General features: G+C 39.9%; 2 protein-coding genes across 2 annotated transcripts in view; one reads left to right on the plus strand and one right to left on the minus strand.

The window, feature by feature from the left end:
* Nucleotides 1–12,422, plus strand: part of CHLSN (cholesin) — a 640,429-nt gene that overhangs the window by 442,748 nt on the left and 185,259 nt on the right. The gene's annotated exons all lie outside the window — the stretch shown is intronic.
* Nucleotides 1–12,422, minus strand: part of GPR146 (G protein-coupled receptor 146) — an 87,414-nt gene that overhangs the window by 68,968 nt on the left and 6,024 nt on the right. The gene's annotated exons all lie outside the window — the stretch shown is intronic.

The following is a 12,422-nucleotide window of genomic DNA, read 5'->3' on the forward strand; positions in this document are numbered from 1 at the left end:
CATCGATATTGGTTCAGTCCATGAAATTGATTTGCAATAGTTGGTGATTGAAATAAGGAACCAGCACAATGGGCTACCAAAATCATTGTAGCTCAATTCTGAGGCTGTTAGAATTTTCTGAAGAAAGCATTCAGAAATATAGTGTTTGGGAGGAGGATTTTAGGTTGCTATAAGATTCTGGAGAAAGCATTCAGAAATATAGTGTTTGGGAGGTGGATTGGGAATAAAATTCAGGCCCTTGACAAGAACGAGAAATCCTTTAATGTTTATTGTTGATAAAAAAAAAATGCATATCATATCATATGCATAGCAGAAATATCACACTTGAAGATTATCTTCATTATTCAAAAGGTTAGTCCATCCTAACAAATATATTTTAGTTAGGAGTCGGCCTTTGTTTCATTATATGTTTTTGCTACACACCTCCATAATTCCCAACTTCTGTTCACTTGGAGGTTTGCAGATCCTGAAAATTCAAGCATGGATATCGCACCAATAGAGTTTTAAATCAATACAAGAAATGGTCCGGTGGTTTAACTCTCCAGAGTCTACCAAAAATGGGGATATCAGTTTTCGGTGACTTGACCCTTTAAGATGGCTTTTGACTTTAGAGAATGGATAGATGTATGTGCATGATGCCCCCTTGGCAAGTTTATCTCTCCAGTAAGGTGCTGTAGTTGCACAGTAGGAGGGAAAAGGACCATAAAAGATATTTTCCTCACAAAAAAGTCCCTCTTCCCTAGATCATTTGATTCCTCCATTTTGGTTCTTTGAAATGTATTGACTTTTTAAAAATTTTTATAGTGGTTATGCGTAGAAAAGAAAAGAAAACAGGAACAAGAGTTGAGCTGTTGCCTTCAGTGACATCCATAGCTTCTCCTGTGCTATTCTCTTCACTTTAATGGTTCCCCCAAGTGGGCTAAGCATTTACAGTGTTGACCAAGTGAAGCCTGCAAAAAATGGGTGCTTTAAATGCTCTTCTTCATCCTGTGTGAAGCTAAATCTAAGCTAGCCATACAATTAAACCCATTTCCTGCTGAATCACCTGAAACTTGGATCTGTGGGTGGTCCTCCCTGCTCAAAAAAACTTCAGTCTAAAGATTGAACTTAGCCAGACAGAAAATTGTTGGCCGATCATTGTCTGCAGCCAATCAGTACCCACCAGTATTTGGTTATTCTGACAGCCATGGGTGCTGGCTATCGGAATACAAAAGCTGGCAATGGGAGATTCAGCCATCCACACTGTTTAGCTTAGATGGGGGCATCTGTTAGATTTCTTTAGTTCAGTTTGCAGGCTGAACATAACAAATCTATGTATGTATGGCCAGCTTTACTCAGCCAAGAAATTGAAAAAATTGGGATCAGAGTCTTCATATTGTTCACCAGATGCCTGCACACTTGTTTTATGGGTGGGGCAGTTTTGGATTGTGTAGTGCACAATCAAGAAAAAAGTCTGTAAAACCCTTCTTGTCATTATTTAGCAATTGCATAATTAAGAATTTGGTACTGGCCTGCTTTAAGACTCCATTCTAAAGTAGTAATTGTTCCCATGTTTTTACTGCCCCTGCAAGAGGCTTAGGAATTGTCACGCATGAAATGTCTTCTGTAGACGATCAGTTCTTTGCTTATATAAACATATAGCATGTCGAAATGATGGATTAGATTCTATTTCCTTTCACCCTGCTTACAGATAATAGGTAACCAGCTATCCACAAGCTGTTCTATATTTCTTTAAATGAAAAGCAGACTGCTAGTACAGTTATAATTATTATAAAAGTTGAATCCCTAGTGTTTCACATATCAGTTTTCTTGTGCAATTAACCTCTTTGTAAATTCCAGTACATTTTTACAAACTTTATATAGCAAAGAAAAAAAGATTAGGTTTTTCTTGGAAGTCTCTCAAGTTTGAGGTTTCTTTGGCACCCTCTCAGGGAACGTAATATAGATACTCAAACATCACGTAGTGAAATTCTCAAGTTCTTCCCTGTGTAAATAGAACTCATAGAGGGGCTTTCATGAGTAAAGCCTATGTTAATTGTCTCCGCTGGATTAGAATCCTTTCTCATTGAAATGGTAATAAAAATGATTGGACATTGTTATATGAAACAATATAATAAGTACATTTTAATAAAAGTATGGTGTCATTTCATTGATGACACATTCTGAGATATTACTGCACATTTAAGTAAGTTTTGACTTTCTTTATATTTGCTTGGTCTAGTTCACGCAGATTAAGTTGAGGCAGCCCATTCATTTTGAATGGGTCGAAAACACACCCAATCGCTTTGGCTCTAAAACAGAGCTTTATAGAGTAATCATAAAGCCAGCCATAGATGATTCTAATCTCAGCTAGTTCAGCAGGAACTGGCCAAGATTTGAACCCTGTATGGGCTGGCTGAATGTACCTTATCATACCCAAGTTGATTGATCAAACAACTTGGGCACAACCAGCCTGCTGGATTTTACATGCAATTATTGGTAGCGGCTGCTATAGCTGCTAGCAATAATCACTGTGTTCTCCCTGTGGGGGCGCCTCCCCCCACTCCGTCAACAGCCGGCCTAAAGCTGGGTACACGCTATTCCTTTTTTTTTTTTTTTTTTTTCGTTCAACCCCGGGAGGTAAACGAAAAAAAAACTGTCAGCTGCGGTCAGAGACGCTGTACTAACCATGCGAGATTAATTCAACGATCTTCCACTGAGCTATTGTGTTCAGACAGGGGGACGCCCCCCCCCCCACTAGAACACTTTGATCAGCCATGGCTGAGATCACTGATCGGGAGTCTAGTTTTCCAGCATGCTCGTCCAACAGAAGCCATCCAAACACATGGACCGAATGTTGCCCAGTTTTTTGGTTTTTTTTTAATCGCCCGACGTTTTCTGATATTCTGCTCGTGTGTACCCGGCTTAAGAGGCAGGGTAGATTAGATGCTGCAATCACCCTTCACCTCACATTAACAACTGTTGAGATTAGGTATGAGCCACACAGGAAGTGTACTGTTTTCACTATATCTGTTTACTCATAGGCTTTCAATGCATCAGTCAGTTTATAGACTTTTTTTTTACATCTCTTAATAATCTCCTGCAACCTCTTTGCAGCCACTACATGCCTACACACATGCAGTGGAAACTGTATGTCGCTGCTCAGAGTTAGCCTGGTGATGCATTAGTGACAATGGCAGAACATATCTTTTCAATGAGGGTTGGTATGGCCCATTATACATTCCAGTGGAAGGGCATGTGACAATGCCAGAAAGTAATTGTCACCCTATTACCAATAATGCATAAACAAAGACCTACATGAAATTGTAGAAAGCGTGAAAAATCGTGGTAAGAAACAGTTTGTGCACCTTAGCAGTCCCCAAGTAACAACCTATTTGGCAGAAGTTTCAGCCCTGAATTATTTCTTGTACGCAACTAACAGCCTTTCTCACTTTTCCTTTGATAGCACTATCTAGAAATATTTATAGGTTGTCTTGCATACATTGGGGTTGATTTACTAAAGGCAAATAGACTGTGCAGTCTGCAGGTGCATTTGCTCTGAAGCTTCGTAAATAAAGTGAAGTTCTGCTGACTTCTATCATCCAATTATGTGCAAGCAAAAATGCTGTTTTTTTTTCATTTTCCTTGCATGTGATTGGGTATTCCTTGCAAAGTAAAACTGGGCCTCCCTTACTGAGCTTTGGAGCAACCGCACTTGCAAAGTGCACAATTAAAGTAAAGTCTTGTTTTAAAAAAATAAATAAAAGAAAATTATACTTACCTCCTCTGTGCATTGTTTTTGCACAGAGCAGCCTGGCCCCTCCTTTTCTCTGGTCCCTCTTTGGTGCTCCTGGTCCCTCCCTCCTGTCGAGTGCCCCCACACCAAGCTGCAGCTCTGTGTGTCCATTCAGACACAGAGCTGCAGTTCAGGCCCGCCCCCTCTCTCTCCTGATTGGCCAACATAGAATGCATTAAGATAAAATAAATCCTTCTGCCTTTACAACCCCTTTAATTTACTTTTAGTAAATCATCCCCACTGTTTGAGATCTACCCATAGGTTTCTAAAAGTATTCAAGTCTGGGGATAGCTAAAACTGTTCCAAAACCTGCAGGCCTCATGCACACTGGACGTTTTTGCAGCTGCTGTTTTTGGTTTCAGGCGTTTTTTTCTGCAGCCACAACACTCCCCAGCATGTTATCCTATGTGTCCATGCACACATACGCTAGCAGTGGTTTTTGGGTTTTTCAGCTTAAAAACGCCAAATAACCCGGCTATTCTGCGTTTCTCATCCTTTTTGAGCCATAAGCTTTCGTGGGAGTATAATTTTGTTAAGAAAAGCTAAAAAAATGCTGAAAAACGCTACTGCAAAAACGCTGAAAAACTTATTCTACAGCCTTCTACAGCTAACGCTGCTGCCTTTTTTATAACGTCCAGTGTGCATGAGGCCTTAAGCCGAACTCAAGGCAAACAGCTAAATAATACAGATCATATGAACATAAAGGAACTTTTTTGTTGCCATAACATTGACTGATCTGGGTAGAAGATTATCATCCAAACAGTGACTACATCCTATGGCGCAATCATCGTTCAGCAGCACCACTATATTCAGACAGGTGCGACAGCTACTGAATTCAATTGCTGGCAGTGGAGATTCCTCCATCCATGCTATTTTAGTGTGCATGGAGGGGTCCATTGAGTTACTCTTATTGAGCCTGCAGGTTAAATGAGAAGATCAAGTCCTGTATGGTTAGCTTAAGAACGTTTTGGAAATGGTCAGCCTTGGAGTCTACAGAGCAGTAACGGAGATAACATTCTTGATATGTATTTACTGACCTGAAGACTTTTTTTCAACAAATGTGCTGTTTTTCATTAAGGTGAATTATAGTAAAGGTCGATTTGGGTGACTAGATCATACTGACTGTGTTAACAACACCTAATATGTGCACAATATGTAGAGCACTGTCCAATTTCATTATGGAGCTGGCTCTATGTTCACATGCTAGAAGACCAGATTCTAATAAACAAAATGAAGTCATCAGGCAATAAAAAGTCTGGAGCACATCCACCATACGCCCCCAATGTACAGTAATATGTACTATAGAAATTGGTGTACAAAAACAGCAGGTGTTGCTGTGCAATTTTCGAGATCTGTGAAGACTTCAGGGAAAACACTGATGGATTGTTTTTGATTATATTTTTTTTGTACAAATACTGTTCTTTTCAGAGCAGCATTTACCTACTGTAATTATGTTAAAAGCCATACATTTTAAATGATTATAGTGGTAAGGATACCATACCATTATGATAAAAAGTTAAAATTTCTTTTCAGCACATGGCTTTCATCCAATGCATAGACATAAGGGAGCATGTTTGGGGTTGCTGCAATGCTGTAATGTTTTCTGATGCGTTATAAAAAGTAGGCATTCTCAGCACTCATTTAGATGTACATAATTGTGATTCATTCCTGCCAGACAATTTTAAGTAAGCCTGGGGGCCATGGGCTTCTAAATGATTGAAGTTTTTACCAGGAGGACCCTTGAATGATCCTTATGCAACTCACAAAAGAAAGTAGGAAATAAAACAAGTAAAATCTGAAAATGAGTTACAGTATTAAATGGATCTAACATGTTTTACACAGGCTTGCCTGTACAGGACAATGCAACAGGTTCACTTTTATATCGAGCCTGTCACTTGCCCATGTTTTCCCTACCGTGAGAGGAAGAGGAATACATGTTACTTTGGGTATCTGATCATGTGACTTAAAGGGGTTGTAAAGGCAGGTGGTTTTTTATTTATCTTAATGCATTCTATGCATTAAGATAAAAAGCCTTCCGTGTGCCGTTTCCCCCTCGGACCCCCTAATACTTATCTGAGGTCCCTCTCTGTCCAGTGATGTTCACGAGTGTCTCAGCTGTACGAGATTCGCCCTCCTGATTGGCTGAGACACAGCAGCGGAGCGATTGGCTGCCACTGCTGTCAATCAAAGTCAGCTAGCTAATCAAGAGAGAGAGGGGGCAGGGCCAAGTCAGGGCTCTGTGTCTGAATGGACACAGGGAGCTGTGACTCAACTTGGGTGCCCCCAGAGCAAGCTGCTTGCTGTGGGGGGCACTGAACAGGAGGGAGGAGCCAGGAGCACAGAAGAGGGACCCGAGAAGAGGAGAATCTGGGTTGCTCTGTGCAAATCCACTGCAATAGAGCAGGTAAGTATAACATGTTTATTATTTTTATGGGGAAAAAAATGAAACTTTACAATCACTTTAATTCCTTCCTTCAGTGTAATAATGCTGGTCTTTGATTATTGGTCCAGTGATGTCACATGGTAATTAAAAAGGGCCAGTTCACACCGTAACATGCAGCCCATTCAATGCAATGCATTAAGGTAAAAGCGTTTTGGCTTTAGAACCACTGTAAGCTGCAGTTGGGATTCTGAGACTAGGGCAAGTTAAAGCTTATCTACAGCAGAGACATTTTTTATTATTTTTCAGATTACCAAACCTCATATGTGACAACTCCTTTTGTTTTCTGACTTTTTTGCTTTATGCCTGGTCATACTGCTGTCTGTCCTAGGAAGACCATCTTCAGTCACTGTACTATATCTATGGAAAAGCAACGTTGTCACCCTAGAACATGAAGTATGTTAGGACTACAACCCCCCCATAACATATAGGAGCTGTTCTGTCGTTCATAGAGATAGTTGGAAACAATGTATAACAGTGCAGCAGAGGCAGAGTGGATGGAAAGTTATCAGCTAACAAGATTTCCAGCAAGATCAGTAGATATTTTTTTGCACTTATCAAAAAAAATAACAAAACACTTTCAATGGTATATTTAACAGGTTAAACAAAGGTAATTCTTAGGGTTTACATACACCTAGACACTGCGTTAAGCCCCATACACGCAGGCCAAATATCAGACGATATTGGCTAGTTCAATACAAATTGGCCGACATTTAGGCCGTGTGTACACCAGCCTGTCTGACAGAAGCTGGCCAAACAACCGGCATGCTGGAAAACCAGCATCCAATCGGTATCAGATCTGCCAGCGCTGACCAGTGTGTTTGAAGGGGGGCAGCCCCCCTGTCAGAACACAATAGCTGTACTAACATTGAATAGTTAGTACAACAAGCTCCTTCCGAACTCTTCAGTTTATATTGTTCAGCCCGCTGAAAAAAAAACGGATGGTGTGTACCAGGCATTAGCCTGCTTTAAAATGAATCTGTTGATTTGCCCCGCTTGGTAAACCAAGATATCCATAAAGTAGTAGTAATGACCAATCAGATTTCATTGTGATAAAGTGAGGCCTTCTGAAAGAATTCTGTACCATTTCTAGTAGCTCCTGTGTTCTTGAGCAAATATGATTGTTTGCTTTTCTTGGCATGTCCAGAATTTACATACAATGGTTTTCTATGTGTTGTCCTGTTTGAGGTCCGTCTGTGCGTTCTGTTGATAGTGTCCTGTACTCCTTCAGAGAGCTGCATTGTCAGACTTTTCCTAGAGCTCTGCTCTGCTGCAGGTGGAAAGCAGTACAGTGGCCCATAGCTTTAGATATAGTCACGCTCAGCTGGCCTTTTTTAATAATCTACTGCAAAGAGCAGTGGTGTGCAGTAATCCATGACATTCAATTTTACCATCAGGGAATAGGCACACTGATAAAGGTGATCACCGCACCGTTACTTTGGGTTGCTGTATTTTGCTTTATACTCTTTGCAAATTGACTATGAGTAGCACTGCATCTGAATAGACTTCTTTAGTCTGACAACACAGTGTAAACTGCAGCAAAACAATGGGGTACCATTGAAGCTTTGTATTATATAACAGTTGGTTGTGTATATTGGGAGTATTTGGTCTAAAAAAGAAAAGAGACCCTTATCCTAGCCACACGATCTAAACAATCTACTGTAGGTTTTCCAACAATTATAAAGTTTAAAGCTTGCCATACACAGCTAAAACTTTATCATAATCACTCATTAAACTTTGATTGAACAATTGAAGGAACCCAGTGGAAAATCAGACAGCCACAAGTGCCAGCTGTTGAATACAATAGTCAGCAATAGGGGTGCCTCCTTCCATGATGATGAATCCATTAGATTTCTCTTGTTCAGCTCTCAGGCTTAACAAGAGAAATGTTTCCTTTTTGGCTAGCCTAAAGGCTTTTCCTGATTGTATATAAATTTACAACAATACAAAACCGTAAGTCCTCAAAGTTCCATAATGTAAATATGTAAAAAAGATATATACATGAAAAGAGAGAAGTCACCTGTATATATATTAAACTGGCATAACAATTCTCATCAATAACAAATACAGTTCATAAAACTAAATTGGTCAACAATGTTAAAAACAAACAAATCTGGCCTCTGCTCTTTCAGTATAGGCATAACAACCGGGGCTTGATTGTCCAACTCTTCAGACAAACGTGTAAAGAGTTGATTCTGAGACCCAGTAATGTGTAGGATCAAAAGATATGTATTCCACCTCCCAATGGTTGGGTTAGATACTTAAAGTTTGTGGTTAGATACTTAAAGTTTGTCAACCAAATGCTCCATAAAAAAAGAACATTCCTCATGTCCATATACTGGAACCAAAATGATCTCTCAATCACATATTTATTGGATGCAATTAAATAGGTACTTTAAACATGTACCCCTGCACTTGATACATCCCACCTCAGGACTAAGAGATTGAAATCTAATTCAAAGGAGTAATGATGATTAAAGTTCATGTACAATATACAATCCCCCTGTGCATGCTCAAATGTAATGGAGAAAGTGGCAGGTCATACCTTTCTTATAATACAGACATTAACGTCAAGTTCTTCATATGTGATAAGGCATCCTTGTCAAGAGATCCAGACATGTCTAGTCTCCATAAATTGCACAAGGTACAAGGAGTGTTTCACCATTCAAATAATGTGCAAACTCCAGCCAAAAGCCCTATCAACTGAGGCAGTGCAATTAGATTAAAATTAAAAAATATTGTGGTGCCTGGATCTACCGCTCTGTCAGTATACAACTAACTTAATTAATGATTATATGATGATTACTTCAACCTTTCACCATGTAGTAACAACTGCATGGCGCAGTCCATGTGACCACAAAAACTATGGGAAAAGAGGAAGGAAGAGGCCTTCCAAGAGGGTCGCAATAAGTGAACACTATGGTTGAATTGATTAGATTTTATTTAGAACAAACACACCATAGTATCAGATATAACAAAAATACCAAAAACAACGGTCTGAGTATAATCTTCCAAGATATTTAAAAAGACGATGTTGTCATTAAAAAGAGGGAGGGATCGCAGCTGCGCACACATCCACATAATTAGACATACAAACAGCTCCAAGGATAAGGATTGGTTGAAATATTGGTTTACAATAAACTGCATATACTACCATCCTACTTTCTTTTTGAGCAGTAGATTGTAGTTATCCCATAAAGGATATATAGCTGTTAGATGATTGAGATGTAGATGCATATAATTAAGCAAGTAGGTATTACATGGGCCACCCTATGTCTTTAATCCAAATTGACAGTCCAGAGTTTATCTGTGGTGCTTAGGATTAGGGGCTCTCATTTACCTACAGGAGGCACAGGTGGCTTACTGATGCAAACTGCAGTGTCCGGTAAGTAGGTTGCGGGGGTAAAACTTATTAAGTGCTATACTTTTTAGACGTTCACTGATCCATCTGGTGTAGGGTGGGGAGGGAGGAATACAGCCGGGGAGTTAGCGTTGTCAGTCCACAGCTGATCAGCGACCCTCTTGGAAGGCCTCTTCCTTCCTCTTTTCCCAAGTGCAATTAGATTAATCACATGTCCAAGCATCCATGATAGAAAACAATGTAGTACACTTATCAATCCAGAATCCCAGTGTGCACCCAATGCGAGCAGAAGAGGCCAGGTGTAGACTGAATAGCCTGACCGATTTTGCCAGTCAAGCCAGCTGTGTCAAAGACATAGTTGTTACAATTATAAATGCCCATATTAAAAGAACAGGGGCCAGGTTTATTTGTTTGTTATCAACATCGGTGACCAATTTAGTTTTATGAACTGTGTGTTGTTCTCTGTGGTTTTCTAGGATTGGTCAGGTGCTGGACTATCCCCAGAATTTAGTTTTTCTGTATATATTGGGCATACATTTTGACGGTACACAGAGGAGTAGAGTCAATTCCAGATTTTTATTCATGAGAATTGTTATGCTTGTATATATATCTTAAAAAGGTTTATAGGTATGCCCTCAAACTACATATTTTTTGGTAAATCTAAATAGGATTGTACTATGGATACATTCAGACTGTACCATGTGTCCAATTTCTTGATACAATATAGTGCAGATTATAGAGGATAGTTAAGACCCTGAGAGGGTACATATTATGCGGATGGGCTGGCGGGCCCTTTAGCGATTCACTTGTTTTTCAAGCTCTGTGTGCCCACTCTTCATGCGGTCTTGCTTGGGCTTGTGCAGTCCCCTCTTTTATGGTAACTTTCGAGCGCTTCTCGTATCACTTATACTTACCTTCTTTTTCCTTTCCTTATTCTGACCTTTCGCAATGGAAACATAGTGAATTTGTTACCTTACACCAGTGGTCTCCAAACTGTGGCCCGGGGACCAGATGCAGCCCTTTGCTTGCCTTTATCCAGCCCTTTGGGCACTTTTCCATCCAATGACACTAACAGTTGGACATAATTACTATCACTGACACCAACAATGGGGTACTGTTCCACCCACTGATACTAACAATAGGGCACAAATGAAAGGGCACCATTTTTGGTGTCAAAGGAAGGAATTGTGCCCCATTGTTGATGACACTTCTCCCAATGAAACCAACAACGGGACACAATTCCTTCCTTTGACACCAAAAATGGTGCCCTTTCATTTGTGCCCTATTGTTAGTATCAGTGGGTGGAACAGTACCCCATTGTTGGTGTCAGTGATAGTAATTATGTCCAATTACTATTTCATTGGGAGAAGTGTCATCAACAATGGGGCACAATTCCTTCCTCTGACAACGACGATGGAACACTCTTCATCCAAAGATGGCGCATACTTTACTCCCACTAATTTCAGGACAATTTATACTCCTCTTGGCCACAATCCTAAATTCTGAAGCACAGTACACTGGCCTTATACCCTGTTCTTGTTTATTGGTTTGTTTAGTGTTATCTGGTACTGTATACATTGTCTTTCTTTTGCACAGTTCTGATATTTTTTTCATATTTGGTCCTCATTGATTGTGCAATATATTGTGATAAATTACTCACATGTACGCCTTATGTACGTTTGTACTCTGGAATTTGTCTGAATAAAAAGTTGTTTGACTAAAAATTATATTACAGATTATTGCAGATAATATATTTTGTGGTTACTGATTCACATTACGGATATAACCATATTCTTGTTTTGTATCTCTGGGATCTTTGCAAATTTTTTTAAAGAATTCCAACTATAAAAAGGGACCTACCGGAATTCAGACAACTGTGTAAACCAAAGCTCCAAATGGTTCCTTTTTCCCATGTGCCGAAGTGACATTTCTGTCAAGGACACCCATTCATTTCCTATATCTGTCAGATTACATATGGAAGCATATTTGTCCTTGTTGTTTGCTGTCAAAGTACTAGGTTACTGTATTTTATTGTAGATAAATAATGTGTGGGTGTTTCTGTGAAATACACTTTCTTCAGTAAAAGATGTCAGATCTAGTTGCGTGTTAGATATAATAAAATACCAATGTGATCTTTAAATCCCTTTTTTCCACAAGAATATTATACAAATTTCACATTCAGCTTTCTTTCTTGTGGATATAATGTGGCCAAAGCTTGCCGTTGTGTGTTGGGAGAACAACAGATTTTAGCTGTTTTGGGGTAAGGAATAATATGCACAGTTCAGTATACTTTGTGTATACATTGGGGCCACATACACATTGACTATATACATATATAAGCAAAAGGAGGAGAGAGAAGCGCCAAGCCAATCCTTTAAACAGCTTAGGAATTTATTCAATATATAAGTATAAAACAACACTAAAAACTTGCGTGAAAAATGTTGGAGCACTTGCAGAGTGCTAGAGCGGGTGGGAGCTTCCATGTGCAGTGTCACAGGAGGACCACCGAAAAGTCTCTATTGAGGGATCCATGAGCGCCATGTGTTAGCCACAGCTGGAGCCTCGATAAGCCTCATGGAGACGTCGGCTGTGTGTCTTTGAGTGGGAGTGGTCCAGGGCTGTCAAACTGGGGAGCCGCCCACACGCTGTCTGGCCAATCTGAATGTGTTTCGAAGGCACGGCCTCGCCTTCTTCATCAGCACACGGCGCTCATGGATCCCTCAATACAGACTTTTCGGCAGTCCTCCTGTGACAATGCATGTGGAAGCTACCACCCGCTCTAGCACTCTGCAAGTGCTCCAACATTTTTCACGCAAGTTTTTAGTCTGGTTTTATACTTATATGCT

Source organism: Aquarana catesbeiana, linkage group LG06 (genome assembly GCF_042186555.1).
Source record: "Aquarana catesbeiana isolate 2022-GZ linkage group LG06, ASM4218655v1, whole genome shotgun sequence".
NCBI classification, from domain to species: Eukaryota; Metazoa; Chordata; class Amphibia; order Anura; family Ranidae; genus Aquarana; species Aquarana catesbeiana.